This window comes from Macaca nemestrina, chromosome 13 (assembly GCF_043159975.1).
Source record: "Macaca nemestrina isolate mMacNem1 chromosome 13, mMacNem.hap1, whole genome shotgun sequence".
Taxonomy (NCBI): Eukaryota; Metazoa; Chordata; class Mammalia; order Primates; family Cercopithecidae; genus Macaca; species Macaca nemestrina.
The window spans coordinates 115,286,638-115,310,868 of NC_092137.1; the positions used below are offsets into that span (position 1 = coordinate 115,286,638).

At 37.2% G+C, this 24,231-nt stretch overlaps 1 long non-coding RNA gene across 1 annotated transcript in view; it reads right to left on the reverse strand.

Moving 5' to 3' along the window:
- Window positions 1-10,475: 10,475 nt before the first annotated feature.
- LOC105490140 (uncharacterized) overlaps window positions 10,476-24,231 on the reverse strand; it is a 28,580-nt gene continuing 14,824 nt past the window's right edge. The window contains exon 3 of the long non-coding RNA XR_011611336.1: window positions 10,476-10,714. This is a non-coding gene — a long non-coding RNA (uncharacterized lncRNA). The remainder of the gene's footprint in view (window positions 10,715-24,231) is intronic.

The following is a 24,231-nucleotide window of genomic DNA, read 5'->3' on the forward strand; positions in this document are numbered from 1 at the left end:
TTTAAAAAATAAATTTAAAAGTAAAATAAAATAAAAAGTAAAATAAAATAAACAAATGGAATGTGGCCAAAGTGTAATGCAGAAGCAAATTAATATATTTTATGTTTTCTTGATAAGAATACCAAATATAAGATCTATTTTCTTAGCAAACTTTTCAGTATACAATGTAATACTGTTACCTATTGGCAATATGCTGTAGAATGGATCCCTAGGGTTTATTCATCTTGCATAACTAAAACTTTATACCCTTTGACCAATACTTCCTTTTTCCGCCTTACCCCAACCCGTGCAACCACCATTCTACTCTCTGCTTCTATGAGTTGACTACTTTGGATTCCTCATATAAGTGGAGTCGTGTAGTGCTGGTCCTATTGTGCCTGGCTTATTTCACGTAGCATAATGTGCTTCCACTTTCATCCATGTTTTCACAAATGGCAGGATTTCCTTCTTTTTAAGGCTAAATAATATTCTATTATATGTAGATACCACATTTATTTATTCATTCATCCGTAATGGACATTTAAATTGCTTCCATTTCTTGGTTATTGTGAATTATGCTACAGTAGAGTACAGGTATCTCTTTGAGACCTAATTTTAATTACTTTGGATATCAGAAGTGGGATTGCTGGATCGTATGGTAGTTTTTTTAACTTTTTGAAGAGTCAAATATAGTCATATGGTCGCACCAATTGACATTTTCATAAATTGTTCAGGAGTTCCCTTTTCTCTACATCTTGCCAACTCTTGCTACATTTTGTTTTTGACAGCCAGCCTAATATGTGTGAGGTAATATCTCATTCTAGATTTGATTTGAATTTCTCTGGTGATTACCGATGTTGAGTACCTTTTCATGAGCCTGCTGGCTATTTATATGTCCTCTTTGGAGAAAGAGTTATTCAGTTTATTGCCCATTTTAAATAAGGTTATGTGGGTTTTGTTTTGTTTGCTATTGAGTTGTAAAAGTTTTTTTATAGATTTTGAATATTAACCTTCTATTAGATATTTAGTTTGCAAACTTTCTTTTCCATTCTGAGGGTTGCTTTTACATTTTATTGTTTCCTTTGCTGTGAAGAAGCTTTTAATTAATTAATTAATTTTTTGAGACAGAGTCTGTCACCCAGACTGGAGTGCAGTGGCACAATCTCAGCTCACTTCAACTTCCATCTAATGGGTTCATGAAATTCTCCTGCCTCAGTCTCTGAGTAGCTGGGACTACAGGTAAGTGCCACCATAGCCGGCTAATTTTTGTATTTTAGTATGCAGAAGCTTTTTGATTTGATGTAATCCAAATTGTCTATTTTTTTGCTTTTGTTTCCTATGCTTTTGGTGTCATATCCAAGAAATGATTGCTAATGTGAAGAAGCTTTTAACCTGTGTTTTCTTCTGGGAGTTTTGTGGTTTTAGGTCTTATGTGAAAGTCTTCAATACATTTTGAGTTTATTTTTGTGTATGGTATAAGAGTCCAATTTTATTCCTCTGCAGTCATATATTTAGTTTTCCCAACTTCATTTGCTGAAAAAAAAAAAATCTTTTTCATTCTATATTCTTGGCACCTTTATCAAAAATCATTTGATTGTATTTGTGTGAGTTCACCTTTGGGTCTATTCACTTCCATTGGTTTATTTGTCTGTTTTTATGCCCGTACCATACTCTTTAGATTACTGTAACTTTTGACTGGATGTAGCGACTCATGCCTGTAATCCCAGCACTTTGGGAGGCTGATGCAGGAGGACTGCTTGAATCCAGGAGTTTAAGGCCAGGTTGGGCAACATAGTGAGACCTCATCTCTACAAAAATTTTAAAATTTGCTGGGCATGTTGGTGTGTGCCTGTGGTCCCAGCTACTTGAGAGGCTGAGATGAGAGGATCTCTTAAGCCTGGAAGGTCAAGGCTACAGTGAAGCATGATCACACCACTGCGCTCCAGCCTGGGCCACGGAGTGAGACCTGTCCCAAAAAAAAAAAAAAAAAAACCTAACTTTGTAATATATTTTGAAATGAGGACATATGATGCCTCTTGCTTTCTCTTTGCTCAAAATTGCTTTGCCTATTCATCGTCACTAGTGGTTCTATATGAATTTTAGAGCATTTTTTCTATTTCTGTAATAAATGTCATTGAGATATTGACACGGATTATATTGAATCTGGAGATTATATTGGGTATTGACATTTTAACAGTATTAGTTCTTCCAATACTTGAACATCTTGAAACTGGGTATCTTTCCATTTGTTTGTATCTTCCTTATTTCATTAATGATTTATAGTTTTCTTTGTATAATTCTTTCACCACCTTGGTAAGTTTATTCCTAAATATTTTATTCTTTTGATGCTCTTATAAGTGGGATTGTTTTCCTAATTTACTTTTCAGAGAGTTCATCATTAGTATTTAGAAACACAATTTATTTTTGTATGTTGATTTTGTGTCCTGAAACTTTTCTGCCTTCATCTATTAGTTTGAACAGTTTTACTTTTCTCTTCAATTTTTAGGGTTTTTACATATTAAATCATGTTATCTACAAACAGTTGTTCGCCTTTCTTTCCAATTTGAGTGCTTTTAATTTCTTTTTTTGTCTGGTTAATTGCACTGGCTAAGAGTTCTAGTACTACATTAAATAGAATTGACCCTCCTTCCTTCATATGTTCTGTTAGAAAAAAATCATATTATATTTTAATACGTGCTAAAATATCATTTAGTATAATTCAATATCAATGTTTGATTTAAATAAACTTAAGAAAAAATCAATCATTGGGTCAACTAAAAATAGTTATCTTAGATATGTATCTATATATCTTAGATAACTAAAAACAATAAAATAAAATAGGTCACTAATATAAAAATTATCTCTTACAATATCTGTCAACAGGAGCAAGCCACATTTATATCCCCTGTTTTTGCCTGATGACCATTTGCTTGTTCTCTTATCCTCTGATATCTGCTACATTTCTCAGAAGTTTTGGTTTAATCCAAATGTTGCAAGCGCACACACACACACACACCCCAATTCATATTTGGCTCTATTGCTTAATGTTTTGTAGGAATCGATCCTATGATAATACCAATTATATGGTCAGAGATACGTATACAAAAATATTAATGTTACCATTACTTGTAATAGCAACAATAAAAAAGTATGGAGTATAAGTATTTAATTGACTGATTCATTTTCATTTTTGTTCAACCAGCAAATGTCTATTCATTGTCTACCATGTGCCAGATACTATTTGAGGCACTGTTGATACTCAGAAATCAAGGCAATAAAAATAAATATACAACTGAAATAGGAATTATGGTTGATACTAAAAAGAGGTATGAAGTCAAATGAAGCACAGTAGAAGGAAAGGAGTATAGGGGAGGAAAAGGGATTCACTATAAATGGAGTGTGTGGGGAAGTTGTAGAGTTAACAGGTGAGCAGTTATCTGACAGAGATTCACTAAAATTTATACAACTTATCACCTTACAACAATTTTTGAGGTCTTTTTGTTTGCTTGTTTCATTTTCTTACTATTTGTTACTGAAAGGAAATTAGCTGATATTTATAAAATGTAAAACAGGCCAAATAAGTATTTTACCAAGGACATGCAGGTGGCAGATAAACACATTTAAAAAATGCTAAGTATGTTGAATCCTGAGGGAAATACAATTAAAACCACAGTGAGATGTCACTACATACTTATTTTAAAAGGGTTAAAATTAAAAACGTACCCTACAAAATATTGGCAAACATATAAAAAGTGATAACTCTCACATACTCCTGGTGAGAATGGAAAATGGAACAACCATTTTACATCGGTTTGACAGTTTCTCGAAAAGTTAAATATTCACCTACTCCACGACTCAGACATTACATTGAGTTATTAATACAAGAGAAACGAAACAACTAACCACATGAAAAATACACACATATTTGTAGCATCTTTTTTTTTGCAACAGCCCCCAAATACCCAAATACTGAAAATCACCCAAATATCTATAAACAGATGAATGGATAAACAAAGAGTTGTATATCCATAAAAGGAAATACTACTCAGAAATGAGAATGAACAATTTGTATAAGTATCATTTATGAATCTCTATGTAGCATGCATGAAACCAGAAAAGAAAAAAGGTAAACATTTTATGATTCCAATCACAACATTCCAGAAAATGCAAACCAGCCTACAGTATTAAAAAAATGAAAATCAATGGCTTCCTGGAGGACCACAGAGGGATATTACAAAAGGACATAATAAAAATATATAGGTGAGATATGCTTATTATCATTAATGTGATGGTATTATGGGTTTACAAGTGTCAAAACTTATCAAATTGAACACTTTAAGTATGTACAATTCTGCATGTCAATTATATCTTAATAAAACTTTTAAAAATAGTTCAAAATAACAATCTAAATCATCCATTCTGCAGAAAATCAGGTTTGGCAATGTCATATTGACATCAGCATCTAACTCTGCACCTTGAGAAGGACAGTCTTGTCTCAGCAACAGGAAATACAGGGGAACAACGGCGGCCATTTCCACCTGGGTTCAGAGGATTGCTGGCTAGATGGCAAAAGGCACATTCCTGAACTACAGGATTTCCTTGTCTTCATCCTTCCTTTATTGCCTGTGCAGCAATAGCCTGGGATAAACAGGCAAGAGAAGCTACAGGAATCTATAAAACCCTTAGATTTTTTTCTCTGACAATGACTTCAGCAAAACAAGACACACAGTTTTAGAGTTGCTGAGTTCAGGGTACACATTGATTTTGCAGAGTCACAGTCACCAGATATTAGTGGGGGCATCGTTAGAAGATGTAGAATGTACCACGTTGTCTGCTGCCATCTCCTACACTCCCTATTATCAACCCAAGGTCTCTACACCAATTAGGGACCCCTTGATTCCTATAGTTTTAAAACTAGTGACACTAGGTAGTGAATGCTTATAATTTTATGTTGCCTCAGCATCCAATTTTAAATATAAGTTTAACTTACTTATACCAGAAGCAGGGTTCAGTCACCCTTGAGGCAGTTTCCAATCCTCTGCCCCACCCAGGTGGCTCCATGAAGTAAGTGAGCAGAGATATTTCTCCTGTCTAGCAAGCTAGGTTCCCTACTTTCCCACCCCCTCCTTAAATAGACCTTTCAGACATTTGGCAGTGCACTTAAAATGACTACTTCTCAGTCACAGCATGACTTCCTAGAATGAGTGCCTGCTTGCTTTAAACCCACCAATTAGAGCTCCCCAGGAGAAATCTGTTTGGATAATGCCCAGAACTCAATGAAGGCACTGGTCCACAGATCCCCTCTCTCCCCTAGGCTCCCTGACTTCTGTGTGTGTGTGGCCTCCAGGTATGCCATGTACCCCCCAGGTCTGTAATAGTAAACCCTCTTAAATGTTCACATTGTGATTGTGTCATTGAAACTGTGCCCTCAGCTCCGTCCCTGATCCCGTGAAGGGACTCATTCAGGTGGATCATATGCTGGTGCCCTTTTGTCCTAGCCTCTCAGCTGCTGAGGGCAGTAGCACCAGCAGAGGTGATAATGAAACTCAAAGGGTTTCATCCAGAGCACACTAGCCTGCTGAATTCTGGGTTTCAGGGCACGTTGCTCCTTTTCAGGAGCCGAGTAAGGGATTCCCCAACATTACTGGGAATTATGTGATATTCCCTATGAACAGGAAAAAAATCTTGCTGTCTCCAGAAGCACTGAAGCTGTCACAACTACCCTCTGCTCAGATTGACTACTAAGCCTGAGAACTCTGGCATCCAGGCAAAAAATCAGGACGACAAACCCCTGCAGTCTTTTCCGGGAGGCGCTAGCAGCCATGTAAACTAGGCCAAAGCTGGAGCAAAGGCTATACTCTGCTATCATATTGTCCGCTTTGAGGCACACGAAGTTTGAATCATTACAAAAGTTATTTATCTTTCCAAGCTGGCAGTCTTATTATGCTTTTAAACTACCCCGTGCTGAATAGTATTTCAAAGATTAAAGATACTTTTTAAAAAGTCTTTATTATTGCATATTATTTATTATTTATCAATGCAACATACAGTGGGCAGTTCCTGATTTAGTGATGCGGAAGCTGAAAAATATCACAAACATCCCCAGAGACCAACAACACTCTTCTCTGCAAACTGCCAGGAGAGCACAGGTCCTCTGGGCCAAAACTGGGTTAGGTCCATGCCCTAAAGAGTCAGAGAGAAGGGAATGAAAACCCCCTAAGTGCTCAGGCTACTCGTGATTTCCTCCAACAAATGGAAGAGCACAAAAGACTGCTTCCCTGGGCACACTGGGGTGGTGACTGATGTATACCATGTGGATCTGCCAGGTGGTAGAAATGAAATGGCTTTAGCCGCAGAAACTGGCAGTGACATAAATCTGACAAGATCCTGGAGCAGGTGTGGAAAGTATATAGCTACACATGGTTCTCACATACCTCAAACGTATGGGGAATCCGTGAATGTTTGTATATATGAGATTCACTTCAGGCAGATGGCTTCTCAGAGAGACTTGCCCCCACTGCTATCATATTGACTAGAAAAAAAGCACATTCCCTGCATATCTAAGGACTTTCTCCTATATGCACTCTGAAGTGTTAAATGAGGTCAGATTTAAAGCAAAAGTATTTCCCATATTCACTGCATATGAGCCCTTCTGTATCAAAAGAGACCAGAGCCTTGGCTAAAGGATTTCCAACATTTGCTGCATTCCATTGTGAACTCTTTGGTGTTGAACAAGGTGAGTTTTGAAACTAAATTAATTCCTGCTGAACACGATGGTTCACACCTGTAATCCTAGCACTTTGGGAGGCCGAGGCAGGCAGATCACCTGAGGTCAGGGGGTTGAGATCAGCCTGGCCAACATGGTGAAACCCTATCTCTACTAAAAAATACAAAAATTAGCCTGGTGTGGTGGCACATGCCTGTAGTCCCAGCTACTCGGGAGGCTGAGGTGGGAGAATCACTTGAACCCAGGAGGCGGAGGTTGCAGTGAGCTGAGATCGTGCCACTGCACTCCAGCCTTGGCAACAGAGTGAGACTCCATCTCAAAAAAAAAAAAATTTTTTTATATAAATAAATAATTTTCCACATTCACTGCATCTGTACAACCTTGCTTTAGTGTGAGCCCTCCTGCTCTGAAAGAGGTCAGAGTTTGGCAAAAGGATTTCCCACATTCATTTCACTCAAATGACCTTTCTCCACTGTGAACTCTTTGGTGTTAAATGAGGGCAGATTTTCCATCTTCAGTGTGCCTGTGAGGCTTTGCTTCATTGTGACCTCTCCAGTGTCTAATCAGGTGGCGTTTTTCAGCTGAAGAATTTCTCATTCCCTACACTCATCTTCGCTACCTTTCTTCCATGTTAATTTGCTGGTGCTGAAAAAGTCCGTATTTGTCGCCGAAGGCTTTCCCACATTTGCTACACTCATCAAGACCTTGTCCAGTGAAGACTTTGTGGTAGTGAAGAATGCGTCGGTGAAAAATTTCCTGCATTCACCCCACTTGTCAAGACTTCTATCTACTGTTAAAGGGCTCCCCACCTTTGATGCTGTTGTGTGGCTTCTCATTTTTGGGAGTGGCTTGGTGCTAGAGAAGGGCTGAGGGTGGCTGGAAAGTCCTACCCAACCTCCCCACAGGAGAGGCACTTCCCTGACCCGTGAAATCTGCAGCTTGTTACAAACGAGGCCCCAGCGATGCCTATTTTAATGAGCTTCTCCCCATCATCATGTTTCTGGAGCTGGTGAAGGTTTCTACTGAACCAGAAGCTTCTGGAGCCCCCATCCAGGTAAGATTTCTACTCAGAGTGTGTGGCTTGGAGCTTGGCCAGATGTAAAATGTCTTTCAAGACTGGGACACACATCTCACGGGGGTGACTCTTCTGGGTGGACCTGCCCTGGGCATCTCGAACAGTGGTGACACTCCTACAGAAACACTCTGCTCATCCTCCGTTACACCAACAACCAGGGGCAGGCCTCCTCTGAGAGGATCTTGATATGTCCACTCTGTGAAGCAACCGGGGCTAACCCCCAATCACAGCTCTGCAACTACGCAGGACCTGCATGATGCAAACCCCGGGAATGCTCTAAGTGCAAAGTTCTCCAGCATCACATTACCTTACAGGAGCCTCTGAATCTCCTCAATGAGCTCCTACTCCTCTTGAGAAGTAAGTGGCCATGTAACCATACTCAAAGGTCACATAACCCTTTGGAGGATCTGTAAGCACTTCTATGCTAATGACAATATTTGGAAGGAGGGAAGTTCTGAGAGGCAGATGGCTATGGAGAGACCCATGGGCTCCCAATTCCCCTGTTCCCTTGCTTAGCCCTGAAGCCAGATGACCTGGAACGACCCTAAATTTTATCTCTGGTTCTCAATCCTTGCTGCTAACTTTTACCAGCCAGGATTAAATCACTCTGTGCCTCCTAGTATTATCCCCCTTCCAGTGTGTTCTTCTGAGTAGCTTTTGTAAAACTTTTAAAAGCCTCATTCAAGCCACGTCTTCTGTTCACAGCCCTATGGTTTCCAGCATTCTGAAACATCCCAGTAGGCCAATCTAGGCTTGAAATTCTGTTCCCTGCACACACAAGGCCAACCCCAAATTTCCCAAAGGCTCCTAGCTCAGCGGCACATCCAATCATCATAACACTCTCCCACCATCCATCACGCTGGAAATCAGAAATACGGACAACATCAGGAGGGCCTCATTGTTCCAGAAACTGGAGTCTGTGCATCGGAGACATGAGCAGGAGCCCTTCCTGGGGCTTTAGGGTGTGAGTTGGGGGTGTGGGCGAGTGAGGGCCTGAAGAACATGATCCTCACCTGAGCCAGGGCCCTCAGCACACCTACCTTCTGGGAGGTGGAGCATGTGGGCAGGGACCCAGGCACGAAGGCCCCTAACCCAGAGTCAGACCTGCCTTTGTGCAGCGGAGACGACGCCTCTCCTCTCGCGCCTGTCGTCCAGTCAGGTCAGCCCCTACTCACCAATGGCAGCAAGCCCAAGACAAACCAAATGCCCACCACATAAAGGCCAGAAGTTCCTGCTTTGAGGTCGATGAATTGCATAAATTTAAGTAACAGGCTCAGCCATATAAAGCATGTTGCTGAGGGTCACATAGCTAGAAAGTGATAGGGTCGCTGTGCTCTATGATCACGCTAACAGCAACTATACTACATGGGAGATAAATGAGCCTATGTATGTTTCACAATGCTGTGAAAAGCATAACATATTTTATTAAAAGACGGGTGAAAGTAAATGAACAGTGATATTCCATTAGTTACAAATGAGTTTGCTTGGGCAGGATCAAAAGCCCAATACAATAAAAATGTTCATTTCTCTCTTATCTAAGTGGCTGGGGGTGGCTGGTCATGAACCAGCATCTGAGCCGGTTCATCTAGGTTGCTGTTCCCCTTTCTTACACCTTAGCGTCCTAGTCTAAAATGGCAGCATTCACATTTCAAACAACAGCATGGAAGAAGAGCTGCAGAACAGAGCAAAGGGTCTACATAGATGCTGGTTTAAAAGGATTCCTGGGAGCTGCCTCACAATGTTTCTGACCAAAGTTATCAACCTCACAACTATTTGCAAAAGAAGTTATGAAAAACAGTCCCTAGAATAGTTAGTGGTGCATCAAGCTAAATTATACTTCAAAAGGAGGAGGGGGTAATGCACAAATCAAAAGGAAACACATGATGCAACAATCATTAGAAACCACAAATGAATCCCTGAGGATTTAAGAGAACACACTTGCAAATGTCACCGTTTTCTCCATCACCACTCTTTCACCTTTTCACTCAAATGTTTTGTAGGTTTTCAGAGGCAGTTGCATAATGGCATACCACTAATACAATTTAACCAGATGTACACATGACCCTCAAGTGATAAACTCTTTGGCAGTAATTTGTCTTTCCTCTTTCCTTAGGATAGCTGCTCTACTACTGAACAAAGATAAAGTGAATTGACAGCTTGTGAAAGTCATCTGTAGAGTTCATCACTTAGGGCAATAGCTATGTAAATGGAAGACATCTCATGGTTTTAAAGTAAATGAATAGAAGGTCAAGTTCAGACCTTCACGTTATGAAATACCCGTGCATTTTCATGGAAAATAAATCTCAATTACCAAGTAAACTTTTAAGTTGATGGCAGGAAAAAGAAGCATTTAAATCCAGTAGGGAATCAAAAACCAAAAGAAAAATATTTTGGAAAAAAAACTGGGGAAAAATGTTGATAGCTCAGAAATTGCAAAATTGTTAGAGTACAGTTCAAAAGCTCTGTTTTATGCCATTTTGACTTCATGAGTGAAGCTCACTTAGACTAAAACAGGTTTGCAACTGAAAGCCGGCAAGGATTTCACAACAATCTTCCATTCTACAAGCAGCATTGTGCCTTGCATAATTTACCTGTTTTCATCTGAGGAAAAAAAAAATAAAAAGAATGAAATATACACACAGGCACATTAAGATTTTTTTAATTCTGTCATTCCCATGAATTCCACATTGTAGGTCCACAAATTCCCTTTACTTGGTGATTCCGACAACGAATAGAACCAGCACCCTTATCTAGAGCTCTGTGAGACAAAAAGCTCAAGGTATCTTTTTTGTGTGTTTCCAGTTTCCCAGATAATTCTTTATTCAATCAATGAAAAACATTTATTTGGTGCCTGCTCCCATTTGCTCATCATGTTAGAAGTTGGTCTAGTTGTAAACATACAGAAGACATAATTTCTTCTGGAATCTCAGAATCTGGCAAGGGGAGACAAATGAAGATATTATTTTAAAACGGTAAGCGCTATGTTTAAAGTGAGATTTTAATAGCAAGAATGGAAGGTGGGAAGAAATTTCATAGTAAATTAGGAAAAGCTGTGCAGAAGAGGTAACACTTGGGTGTGTTTAAAAAAGATTACTAGGAATTCTTCAGCTGAATGCACATGAAAAGAACATTCTTTGCAAAGGGAACGACATGAAAAAGAGAAACATCTTTAGGAGGCATGGTTCATTGTAATGCATAACATAATTTTTCATTAATATAAATAAATCAGCATAGTGTTGTGTTTCAAAGCTCTTGCTGGAGCTTTGACTCTGACTCATGCTAATGCTGTGACTTTAATAGCAAGTAATTTTAGGGTCTCTAGCTCAAAGATTCTTTATGTATGTAAAGAGAGGTGAAAATACGGTCTAACTCATAACAAATTGTGAAAAGAAAATATTTCAATTTAGTATTATCCATTGCATATATTTTATTTGAGGTCCTTAAATTTAGCGCCTCTGAAATTTATATGAAATATTGATTTTTATGCCTTTACCCTGTTCGTCCTTGTTTTACGATGGTATTCTCCTGTTCATAAGAATCTCTTTCATTTGCTCCTTGTATTTAAACCAGATTTGGTGGCTTTTTTCTTTGGGTAACATTGTTCTTCATAACCTTGCCTATCTGAAGTAAGTTTTCTTTAAGTATTCTGACACTGTTTGGCTCCCCATATAATTGTTTGGTTCTTTTGAACAGGTGGTTTAGATGTAAAATACATAGAAGTTGCTACAAAGGCTATGGAAATTTGCTTGCTATTGTGGTCACCAGGAAATAAAATATGGATAGAATAGATTGAGAATCCCACTGTTCTGTATAATGCCTCTTAATATTGAAATTTGGGTTCTCGGTTTCTCTTTACATATTTTTTTGGTTACAATTATTTTAAATTTAGCAGCATCACAATAGAAAAAAATACAACTTTGGGTGGATTTCTAAAAGTTTTATCTCCCTGTGTTTTGGTGTTTAGTTCCAATATTGGAGAACAAGTTATTCTGTATAAAAGCATTACAGATAATTGGGTCTTAGTCTTTTATGCCCATTTTTTAAAGAAACAAAAGCACATAAGATTATAATAAAATAGTTTAATATAGTCTTCTAGAATCCTTATCATAGTGACAAACCCCATGGAGAGCATCTTTTGGCTTCTGATTTTATGTCTCCTTATAGTCACCTTTTTCATTCCTAATAATATACTTCGTCATTTTTTTCTTACACATTTTAGATAGTATTTATTGACTCCTCAAAGAAAATATGAATAATTAACCTAACCCATTTTCATTAACTCTTGTTTCTTTACTCCGATATTTGAACATGTATTACCATATTTATATCTCCTATTACTTTTCTGATTTTATATGTAATTATCAAACAGTTCTATCAATGCCTAGTTTAACACAGTAGTGTCATGCCCAGTATGAAAAAAATAATAATTAGTTTATTTATACTTTCTTTTTTTTTTTACTATTATACTTTAAGTTCTAGGGTACATGTGCATAATGTGCAGGTTTGTTACATATGTATACTTGTGCCACGTTGGTGTGCTGCACCCATGAACTCGTCAGCACCCATCAACTCGTCATTTACATCAGGTATAACTCCCAATGCAATCCCTCCCCCCTCCACCCTCCCCATGATAGGCCCCAGTGTGTGATGTTCCCCTTCCCGAGTCCAAGTGATCTCATTGTTCAGTTCCCAACTATGAGTGAGAACATGCGCTGTTTGATTTTCTGTTCTTGCGATAGTTTGCTGAGAATGATGGTTTCCAGCTGCATCCATGTCCCTACAAAGGACACAAACTCATCCTTTTTTATGGCTGCATAGTATTCCATGGTGTATATATGCCACATTTTCTAAATCCAGTCTCTCACTGATGGACATTTGGGTTGATTCCAAGTCTTTGCTATTGTGAATAGTGCCAGAATAAACATACATGTACATGTGTCATTATAGCAGCATGATTTATAATCCTTTGGCTATATACCCAGTAATGGGATGGCTGGGTCATATGGTACTTCTAGTTCTAGATCCTTGAGGAATCATCATACTGTTTTCCATAATGGTTGAACTAGTTTACAATCCCACCAACAGTGTAAAAGTGTTCCTATTTCTCCACATCCTCTCCAGCACCTGTTGTTTCCTGACTTTTTAATGATTGCCATTCTAACTGGTGTGAGATGGTATCTCATTGTGGTTTTGATTTGCATTTCTCTGATGGCCAGTGATGATGAGCATTTTTTCATGTGTCTGTTGGCTGTATGAATGTCTTCTTTTGAGAAATGTCTGTTCATATCCTTTGCCCACTTTATGATGGGGTTGTTTTTTTGTTGTAAATTTGTTTGAGTTCTTTGTAGGTTCTGGCTATTAGCCCTTTGTCAGATGAGTAGATTGCAAAAATGTTCTCCCATTCTGTAGGTTGCCTGTTCACTCTGATGGTAGTTTCTTTTGCCATGCAGAAGGTCTTTAGTTTAATTAGATCCCATTTGTCAATTTTGGCTTTTGTTGCTGTTGCTTTTGGTGTTTTAGTCATGAAGTCCTTGCCCATGCCTATGTCCTGAATGGTATTACCTAGGCTTTCTTCTAGGGTTTTTATGGTATTAGGTCTAACATTTAAGTCTCTAATCGATCTTGAATTAATTTTGAATAAGGAAAGGATCCAGTTTTAGCTTTCTACTTATGGCTAGCCAATTTTCCCAGCACCATTTATTAAATAGGGAATCCTTTCCCCATTTCTTGTTTTTCTCAGGTTTGTCAAAGATCAGATGACTGTAGATGTGTGATATTATTTCTAGGACTCTGTTCTGTTCCATTGGTCTATATCTCTGTTTTGGTACTAGTACCACGCTGTTTTGGTTACTGTAGCCTTGTAGTATAGTTTGAAGTCAGGTAGCGTGATGCCTCCAGCTTTGTTCTTTTGCCTTAGGATTGTCTTGGCAATGCGGGGTCTTTTTTGGTTCCATATGAACTTTAAAGCAGTTTTTTCCAATTCTGTGAAGAAAGTCATTGGTAGCTTGATGGGGATGGCATTGAATCTATAAATTACCTTGGGCAGTATGGCCATTTTCATGATATTGATTCTTCCTATCCATGAGCATGGTATATTCTTCCATTTGTTTGTGTCTTCTTTTATTTCACTGAGCAGTAGTTTGTAGTTCTCCTTGAAGAGGTCCTTTTCATCCCTTCTAAGTTAGATTCCTAGGTATTTTATTATCTTTGAAGCAATTGTGAATGGAAGTTCATTCCTGATTTGGCTCTCTGTTTGTCTGTTACTGGTGTATAAGAATGCTTGTGATTTTTGCACATTAATTTTGTATGCTGAGAATTTGCTGAAGTTTCTTATAAGCTTAAGGAGATTTTGGGCTGAGACAATGGGGTTTTCTAAATATACAATCATGTCATCTGCAAAGAGGGACAATTTGACTTCTTCTTTTCCTAACTGAATACCCTTTATTTCTTTCTCTTGACTGATTGCCCTAGCCAGAACTTCCAACACTATGTTGAATAGGAGTGGTGAGAGAGGGCATCCCTGTCTTGTGCCAGTTTTCAAAGGAAATGCTTCCAGTTTTTGCCCCTTCAGTATGATATTGGCTGTCAGTTTGTCATAAATAGCTCTTATGATTTTGAGATACGTTTCATCAATACCGAATTTATTCAGAGTTTTTAGCATGAAGGGCTATTGAATTTTGTCAAACGCCTTTTCTGCATCTATTGAGATAATCATGTGGTTTTTTCTTTGGTTCTGTTTATATGCTGGATTACATTTATTGATTTGTGTATGTTGAACCAGCCTTGCATCCCAGGGATGAAGCCTACTTCATCATGGTGGATAAGCTTTTTGATGTGCTGCTGAATCCGGTTTGCCAGTATTTTATTGAGGATTTTTGTATCAATGTTCATCAGGGATATTGGTCTAAAATTCTCTTTCTTTGTTGTGTCTCTGTCAGGCTATGGTATCAGCATGATGTTGGCCTCATAAAATGAGTTAGGGAGGATTCCCTCTTTTTCTATTGATTGGAATAGTTTCAGCAGGAATGGTACCAACTCCTCCTTTTACCTCTGGTTGAATTCAGCTGTGAATCCGTCTGGTCCTGGACTTTTTTTGGTTGGTAGGCTATTAATTATTGCCTCAATTTCAGAGTCTGCTATTGGTCTATTCAGGGATTCAGCTTCTTCCTGGTTTAGTCTTGGGAGAGTGTAAGTGTCCAGGAAATTATCCATTTCTTCTAGATTTTCTAGTTTGTTTGCATAGAGGTGTTTATAGTATTCTCTGATGGTAGTTTGTATTTCTGTGGGGTTGGTGGTGATATCCCCTTTATCATTTTTTATTGCATCTATTTGATTCTTCTCTCTTTTATTCTTTATTAGTCTTGCTAGCACTCTATCAATTTTGTTGATCTTTTCAAAAAACCATCTCCTGGATTCACTGATTTTTTGGAGGGTTTTTTATGTCTGTATCTCCTTCAGTTCTGCTCTGATCTTAGTTATTTCTTGCTTTCTGCTAACTTTTGAATGTGTTTGCTCTTGCCTCTCTAGTTCTTTTAATTGTGATGTTAGAGTGTCAATTTTAGATCTTTCCAGCTTTCTCTTGTGGGCATTTAGTGCTATAAATTTCCCTCTACACACTGCTTTAAATGTGTCCCAGAGATTCTGCTATGTTGTATCTTTGTTCTCATTGGTTTCAAAGAACATCTTTATTTCTGCCTTCATTTCATTATGTACCCAGTAGTCGTTCAGGAGCAGGTTGTTCAGTTTCCAGGTAGTTGAGCAGTTTTGATTGAGTTTTTTAGTCCTGAGTTCTTGTTTGATTGCACTGTGGTCTGAGAGACAGTTTGTTATAATTTCTGTTCTTGTACATTTGCTGAGGAGTGCCTTACTTCCAATTATGTGGTCAATTTTGGAATAAGTGTGATGTGGTGCTGAGAAGAATGTATATTCTGTTGATTTGGGGTGGAGAGTTCTGTAGATGTCTATTAGGTCTGCTTGCTGCAGAGATGAGTTCAATTCCTGGATATCCTTGTTAACTTTCTGTCTCGTTGATCTGTCTAATGTTGACAGTGGGGTGTTGAAGTCTCCCATTATTATTGTATGGGAGTCTAAATCTCTTTGTAAGTCTCTAAGGACTTGCTTTATGAATCTGGGTGCTCCTGTATTGGGTGCATATATATTTAGGATAGTTAGCTCTTCCTGTTGAATTGATCCCTTTACCATTATGTAATGGCCTTCTTTGTCTCTTTTGATCTTTGATGGTTTAAAGTCTGTTTTATCAGAGACTAGTATTGCAACCCCTGCTTTTTTTTGTTCTCCATTTGCTTGGTAGATCTTCCTCCATCCCTTTATTTTGAGCCTATGTATGTCTCTGCGTGTGAGATGGGTCTCCTGAATACAGCAAACTGATGGGTCTTGACTCTTTATCCAGTTTGCCAGTCTGTGTCTTTTAATTGATGCATTTAGTCCATTTACATTTAAGTTTAATTTTTTTTTTTTTTTTTTTGAGACTGAGTCTGGCTCTGTCGCCCAGGCTGGAGTGCAGTGGCCGGATCTCAGCTCACTGCAAGCTCCGCCTCCCGGGTTTACGACATTCTCCTGCCTCAGCCTCCGGAGTAGCTGGGACCACAGGCGCCCGCCACCTCGCCCAGCTAGTTTTTTGTATTTTTTAGTAGAGACGGTGTTTCACCGTGTTAGCCAGGATGGTCTCGATCTCCTGACCTTGTGATCCGCCCGTCTCAGCCTCCCAAAGTGCTGGGATTACAGGCTTGAGCCACCGTGCCCGGCTAAGTTTAATATTGTTATGTGTGAACTTGATCTGCCATTATGATATTAACTGGTTATTTTGCTCCTTAGTTGGTGCAGTTTCTTCCTAGCCTTGATGGTCATTACATTTTGGCATGTTTTTGCAATGGCTGGTACCAGTTGTTCCTTTCCATGTTTAGTGATTCCTTCAGGATCTCTTGTAAGGCAGGCTTGGTGGTGACAAAATCTCTAAGCATTTGCTTATCTGTAAAGGATTTTTTTCTCCTTCACTTATGAAACTTAGTTTGGCTGGATATGAAATTCTGGGTTGAAAATTCTTTTCTTTAAGAATGTTGAATATTGGCCCCCACTCTCTTCTGGCTTGGAGAGTTTCTGCCAAGAGATCTGCTGTTAGTCTGATGGGCTTCCCTTTGTGTGTAGCCCGACCTTTCTCTATGGCTGCTCTTAAGATTTTTTCCTTCATTTCAACTTTGGTGAATCTGGCAATTATGTGTCTTGGAGTTGCTCTTCTCGAGGAGTATCTTTGTGGCATTCTGTGTATTTCCTGAATTTGAATGTTGGCCTGCCCTACTAGGTTGGGGAAGTTCTGGATGATATCTTGAAGAGTGTTTTCCAACTTGGTTCCATTTTCCCCCTCATTTTCAGGCACCCCAATCAGGCGTAGATTTGGTCTTTTTACATGATCCCATACTTCTTGCAACTTTGTCCATTTCTTTTGCTTCTTTTTTCTTTAGATTTCTCTTCTCACTTCATTTCATTCATTTGATCCTCAATCGCTGATACTCTTTCTTCCAGTTGATCGAGTCGGTTACTGAAGCCAGTGCATTTGTCACGTATTTCTCATGTCATGGTTTTCATCTCTGTCCATTTGTTTATGGCCTTCTCTGCATTAATTATTCTGGTTATCAATTCTTCCACTCTTTTTTCAAGATTTTTAGTTTCTTTGCACTGGGTACGTAATTCCTCCTTTAGCTCTGAGAAGTTTGATGGACTGAAGCCTTCTTCTCTCATCTAGTCAAAGTCATTCACCATCCAGCTTTGATCCGTTGCTGGTGATGAGCTGCATTCCTTTGCAGGGGGAGATGCGCTCTTATTTTTTGAATTTCCAGCTTTTCTGCCCTGCTTTTTCCCCATCTTTGTGGTTTTATCTGCCTCTGGTCTTTGATGATGGTGACGTACTGATGGGGTTTTGGTGTAGGTGTCCTTCCTGTTTGTTAGTTTTCCTTCTAACAGTCAGGACCCTCAGCTGTAGGTCTGTTGGAGATTGCTTGAGGTCCACTCCAGACCCTGTTTGCCTGGGTATCAGCAGCAGAGGCTGCAGAAGATAGAATATTGCTGAACAGCGAGTGTACCTGTCTGATTCTTGCTTTGGAAGCTTCGTCTCAGGGGTGTACTCCACCGTGTGAAGTGTGGAGTGTTGGTCTGCCCCTAGTGGGGGATGTCTCCCAGTTAGGTTACTCAGGGGTCAGGGACCCACTTGAGCAGGCAGTCTGTCCGTTCTCAGATCTCAACCTCCATGTTGGGAGATCCACTGCTCTCTTCAAAGCTGTCAGACAGAGTCGTTTGCATCTGCAGAGGTTTCTGCTGCTTTTTTGTTGTTGTTGTTGTTTAGCTGTGCCCTGTCCCCAGAGGTGGAGTCTAGAGAGACAGGCAGGCCTCCTTGAGCTGCTGTGGGCTCCACCCAGTTCGAGCTTCCCAGGGACTTTGTTTACCTACTTAGGCCTCAGCAATGGCGGGCACCCCTCCCCCAGCCTCACTGCTGCCTTGCCGTTATATCGCAGACTGCTGTGCTAGCAATGAGGGAGGCTCCGTGAGCGTGGGACCCTCCCAGCCAGGTGTGGGATATAATCTCCTGGTGTGCCTGTTTGCTAAGACTCTTGGTAAAGTGCAGTATTGGGGTGGGAGTTACCTGATTTTCCAGGTATTGTGTGTCTCAGTTCCCCTGGCTAGGAAAAGGGATTCCCTTCCCCCTTGCGCTTCCCAGGTGAGGTGATGCCTCACCCTGCTTCAGCTCTTGCTGGTTGGGCTGCAACAGCTGACCAGCACCGATTGTCTGGAACTGCCTAGTGAGATGAACCCAGTACCTCAGTTGAAAATGCAGAAATCACCTGACTTCTGTGTTGCTCACGCTGGGAGCTGGAGACTGGAGCTGTTCCTATTCGGCCATCTTGCTCTGTCCCCGCCCCATTTATACTTTCTTATTCTTCCATGAATATTGTTTGCAATGCAACAGTTTGACCCTAATAAAGTCCTATAAGAAGTTTGGAATGAGACAACATTAAAGTTTCTCTTCATGGTGACAATATTTTTGTCTATGAAAATTTTACTCCAGTTTCTTTTCACTGTTTTTGTTCCATGAACTACAAAATCTTAAAATTACAGTGATACAATTCTCTACTCTTGCTATTGCAAAAGTCTGCCCACTTTTCCTCAGAGCTAAGTTATTTGTTTCCAATTATCATCACTGCAGGGTTCTACCTCTAGATTTAGTGACTGTTTTCTTCCAGTTAGTCTGTACTAAAGTGTGATGGCTTTTCTCCTTTCGACAGAATGCTAGATTCTTGATTTTTACTTATTAAACTCTTTATAAAGGACTAAGTACAATGGAGGTAAGTTTATGCAGACAGTAACATATAGCCCTATTCTACATCTCCCACAGAGCCTGATGCTAGACTGCCTCTTACCTTTCTTTACATCTGTCCACAAACAGGAAATGGATGCTCATCTCCACATAACAAGTCCAAGAAGGAAATTTTCTTTTCTTACTATAATACAATATTATATATATGTATATATGTGTAATAAACATATATATGTATATATGTATATATATATACATACATGATAAACATATGTTTTTAAACATCTCTTTTTAAACAATCATATTGGAAAATTTATATGGTAGAAATATTTGATTGCATACATTGGACACTAGACAAATCAAGACATTGGTCACTGAAAGAAGGAAAAAATGAGTAAGATAAGCCCTTCAATTGCTGTAAGCTGAAGAGAATTTACAGACTACAGTGCAGAAAGGCAGAAACCAAAGAAAGCCTGAATGTGTCTCTGAGTTGAGGAGACAGAGTAGAAAAGTTGGAAAGTTCAAGGCAGGTAGAAGTCACAGAACCAAGTACTAGAGAAGCAAGAGTTGCTCAGAGAGCTCTGGAGAGGTGAAGAGAGTTCTTTTCAAGTCTTCATTCAGCTGAGTACTAATCAGTGCATGGGTGTGAGAAAACTATTCAGTAAAGGAAGGAAAACACCAAAATGGAGCAAGGTGAACAATCCAAGACGGTGATGTAGGATTTAGAATAGCTCATATTCCCATCAGCCAGAGTAGAAAAACCTTGTAATAGACAATGCACTGGGGTTTCAGAAGAGTATCACCTTAGTAGTGAAGCAAAAATAGTCTGAGAATCAAGACCTATATAATAAGGCATACAAATAAGCCTCAAAATAATAAACTGTTTCCAAGTAATTTGATAGTATTCCAAAAATGAAAAACAAAAATATTATAGGAATACAAATGTAGCAGTCACCAATATTGAAAAATTCACTGTCTACTGTCTAATCAAGAATTATAAGTCCTGCACATAAGAAGGAAACTACAAACAAAAATCAATTATTAGAAACAAAAATTATATAGAAAATAGAATTAGTAGACTAGGACACTAAAACAGTATTGTATGCATTGGTAAACTGCATAAAATACGTTATGTCTGTGGATATAATGCATTGGCATCATATATGTTTTAAAAAGTAGAAGCAAGCATGAACATGTTCAGGAGATATGTGAAAAATACAAAAATAACCAAATCTAATGTTTACAAATACAATAAACAATGTCTGAGATTTGAAAATTCCACTGAATCTTATTAAAGCCCTATTAGACCAGGTGTGGTAGTTCATGACTGTAATACCAGCACATTGATTGGGAGGCTGAGACAGGAGGATTGTTTGAGGGCAAGAATTTGAGCACCCTAGGCAACATAGTGAGACCTGCCTCTACAAAAAATAAAAAACAAAATATAAAGAATAAAAGCATATTAGACATTACATTAAACACATATAAAAATAAATTAATAGAAAATATCTAAAATAAAGCACAGGGAGGAAAAACACTCACACTTTTTCAGTGGGCTACAGGACAGCTTACAGTGACAAAATCAAAATTACTGAAGTTCTCAAAAGAGAAAAGGGAGAGAGAAGGACAGACAAATATTTGAATAAATAATGGCCAAAAAGATTAGCCGTTTCATAAAAATATGAGCTCATAGATTCAAGAATCTCAGCAAAACATGAGTACAAAAAACATGAAAAGAACTATAGCATGACATATTGTACTTAAAGTTTTAAAAATAAATGACAAAAAAAATTAAGAGCAACCAGTAGAAAGAAGACAATAGTAAGAATGAGAGCAAGCTTTTCATCAGACACATTTCAAGCCAGAAGGTGATGAAGTAATATATTTAAAATACTGAAAAAAAGTCTGAAATCCTAGATTGCTATAATGAGTGAATATATCTTTACAGATTTAAGAGTGAAAAAAGACTTTTTCAGATACACAAAGCTGGGAAAATTCATCAACAGATCTGCACTACTAAAAATGTTAAAAGAACTTCGTTAGGCATAAAAAATATATAGATATCTACATCTACACAAAGAAATGAAGAACACAAAATATGCAGATAAATAAATTTTTTTAAAATTATAGACCTTTAAAAATATAATTATCATAATTTATTATAAACTTTATATCTACTATTTTTTAAAAGTGTTATAATGAATAATACAAACAGGAAATAAAGTGGAATAATACAAAAACACTCAGTTCATAAAAAGCCAGAAAAAGAAGTGAAATAGAACAGAACAAACATCAAATGAGAAAAACAGATAATAAATATTAATATGGCATTATATAAATCACCACAATAAATGTAAGTGGTCTAAATAGCTCAATGAAAAAGGCAAATGCAATCCTAACTAGAAAAAAAAAAAAGCCCACTTTAAGGAGAAAGTTAGATTAAAAGTAAAAGGATGGGAAAAGATATGCAATGATATCAAACAGATAAAATTCTACAACACTGTAAGATTAGAGAAGTGGCTATACACAAAGCAGATGTCAGAACAAAGCATATTATCAGGAAAAGAAGCAGTCATTTTATAATGATAAAGGGATAAATTCATCAAGACAACATTAATCACCAGCGTTTATATACCTAATAACAGACTCTCAAAATACAAGATGAAAAACTAATAAAACCACAAGAAGAAACGACAAATCCAAAGTTAGTGTCAGAAATTTTCATAATAGTTGCCCACAAGTAGACAGAAAATTAGTAAGGATATAGAAAATGTGAACATCACTAACACTTACAGAGCATTTCACCCAACAGTAACAGAATACACATGATTTCCATATGCACACAAAACATTTACCAAGATAGACCATATTCTGGGTTCCAAAATAAGTCTCAATAAATTTAAAAGATTAAAAATATGCAAAATGCATTGTCTAATCACAGTGGAATTAAATTAGAATTAAATAATTGAAAGGTATCTGGAAAGTACTCAATATTTGAAATCAAAAGAAACTTCTAAATAACACAAGAGTCAATTAAAAAATCAAATGGGAAATCAGAATTATTTTGACCTAAATGAAAAATAAAAACATAGCAGATCAAAATTTGTGAGATGCAGCTAAAGCAATGCTGAAAACTATTTTATATTACTTAAGAATTATATTAGCAAAGAAGAAAGGATGCAAATTGATTATCTAGGTTCTACCTTCAGAACTTAGTAAAAGAAGAGAAATCAAACCAAAAGTTAGCAGAAGGCAAAAAATAATCAAAATAAGAACAAAAAGAAATAACATAGACTACAAAAAAAATTTTAAGTCATGGTGAACAACAATGATTATCTGAAAAGATCAATAAAATTGATAACTTCTTACCAGATTGTTTAGGGAGAAAAAGAGAATCATAAATTACCAGTATAAGAAACGAGACAGGGTATATTTCTACACTTCTAGCAGAAGTGAAAAGGATAAGTGAATTATGAACAACTATTTCCCAGTGAGTTTGAAAATGTAGATTAAATGGACAAATTATATTAAAAAATCAATGGTCCTTTCAGGAGAAATAGGTACATTTAATAAACCTTTTTTTTAAGAAATTGAATCTGTAGCTCAGCAATGCACAAAGAAAACTCCAGGCCAAGATTAATTTATTGGTGAATTCTACAAAGCTACTGAGGAAAAAATAATACCAATTCTAAACAAACGGTTCCAGAATATTGACGAGGAGGGTATAGTTTCCACTCATTCTTATGAGCTCAACATTATCTGGATCTCTAAGTCAAAAATGTCAATTTTAAGAAAAGAAAGCCAAAACTAATATCATATATATATACACACACATATATATATGCAAAATTCTTAATAGAATTTTGTACATTGAATCCAATAATATAAGAAAAGAGAAATATCCCTTGACCAAGTGTGATTTGCTCCAGGAATACAACAGTGATTTGATATCTAAAAATTAACAAATGTAATTAACCACATTAATCAATGTTTAAAAATATTTACTATTCATGACAAAAACTCATAGCAGAATAGAAAATTCTTATAGGGCATCTAAAAAAATAAATGCAGTTAGTAGTAAACTTAATGAAGAAAGAATAAATGCTATCCCTGTGTTATCTGGAATACGGTATGAATGTCCATTCTCTCCATTTCTATTCAATATTGTTTTAGAGGTTCTTATTATTGAAATAAGAGGAGAAAAATAAAAGGCATGCTGAGGCATGCATGATGTCAATTTTAAGAAACAAGTAAAGTTGACATTTACAGGCAATGTAGCCATATATGTACAAAATATAAACAAATAAAGCAATCTTCTGTGCACATACGTACAAAATATGAAGAATAAATAAGTGAATGTAGGCAGCTTGCAGGCTAGAAAATCAGTATGTGTAAACGAATTGTATTTATAATTGTAGCAACAAAAATCAAATTTTAAAATGTCATTTATAATAGCTTTAAATAATATAAAACGCTTGAAAAAAGATGTGGAAAAACTAGTAAAATTTAGAAATCATTGCTGACATGAACTAAAAAATAGGTTAAATAAATGTAGATATATACCATATTAATGGATTGGAATACAAAATATTATTTTTAAAAATCCTGTTCTACTCAAATTAGATTCAAATAGATTAAATCAAAATGCAAATAATGTTATGTAGAAATTGTCAAAATGATTCTAAGCATATATGGAAAGGTAAAAGTTGTAAAATTGTCAAAAAGAAGAAATTTGAAGAATTTATAATATCTGATTTAAGATTTATTACACAGCTACAGTAATAAAGATAGTTTAATATGGACATGAAGGTAGATCTATATTGATGGAACATAATAGAAAATCTAGAAATAAACTTATACATACAAAGTCAATAGATGCATAATAAAGTAAAGCAATTTGACAGATAAATAATTATCTTCTTAATAAAGGATTGTGAGAAACGATTGGACAGCCATATATTTAAAAAATTTTACCTCCACTTTTATTTTATCATATGCAAAAAAGTAACTCAAAATAAATATCACATCTAAATGTGAAAGTTAAAACCATAAAAATGTAAGAAGAAAACTTCCTAGATATTATGTGTTTTGGGGCTTGAAGACAAGTTCCTAAAATTGACAAAA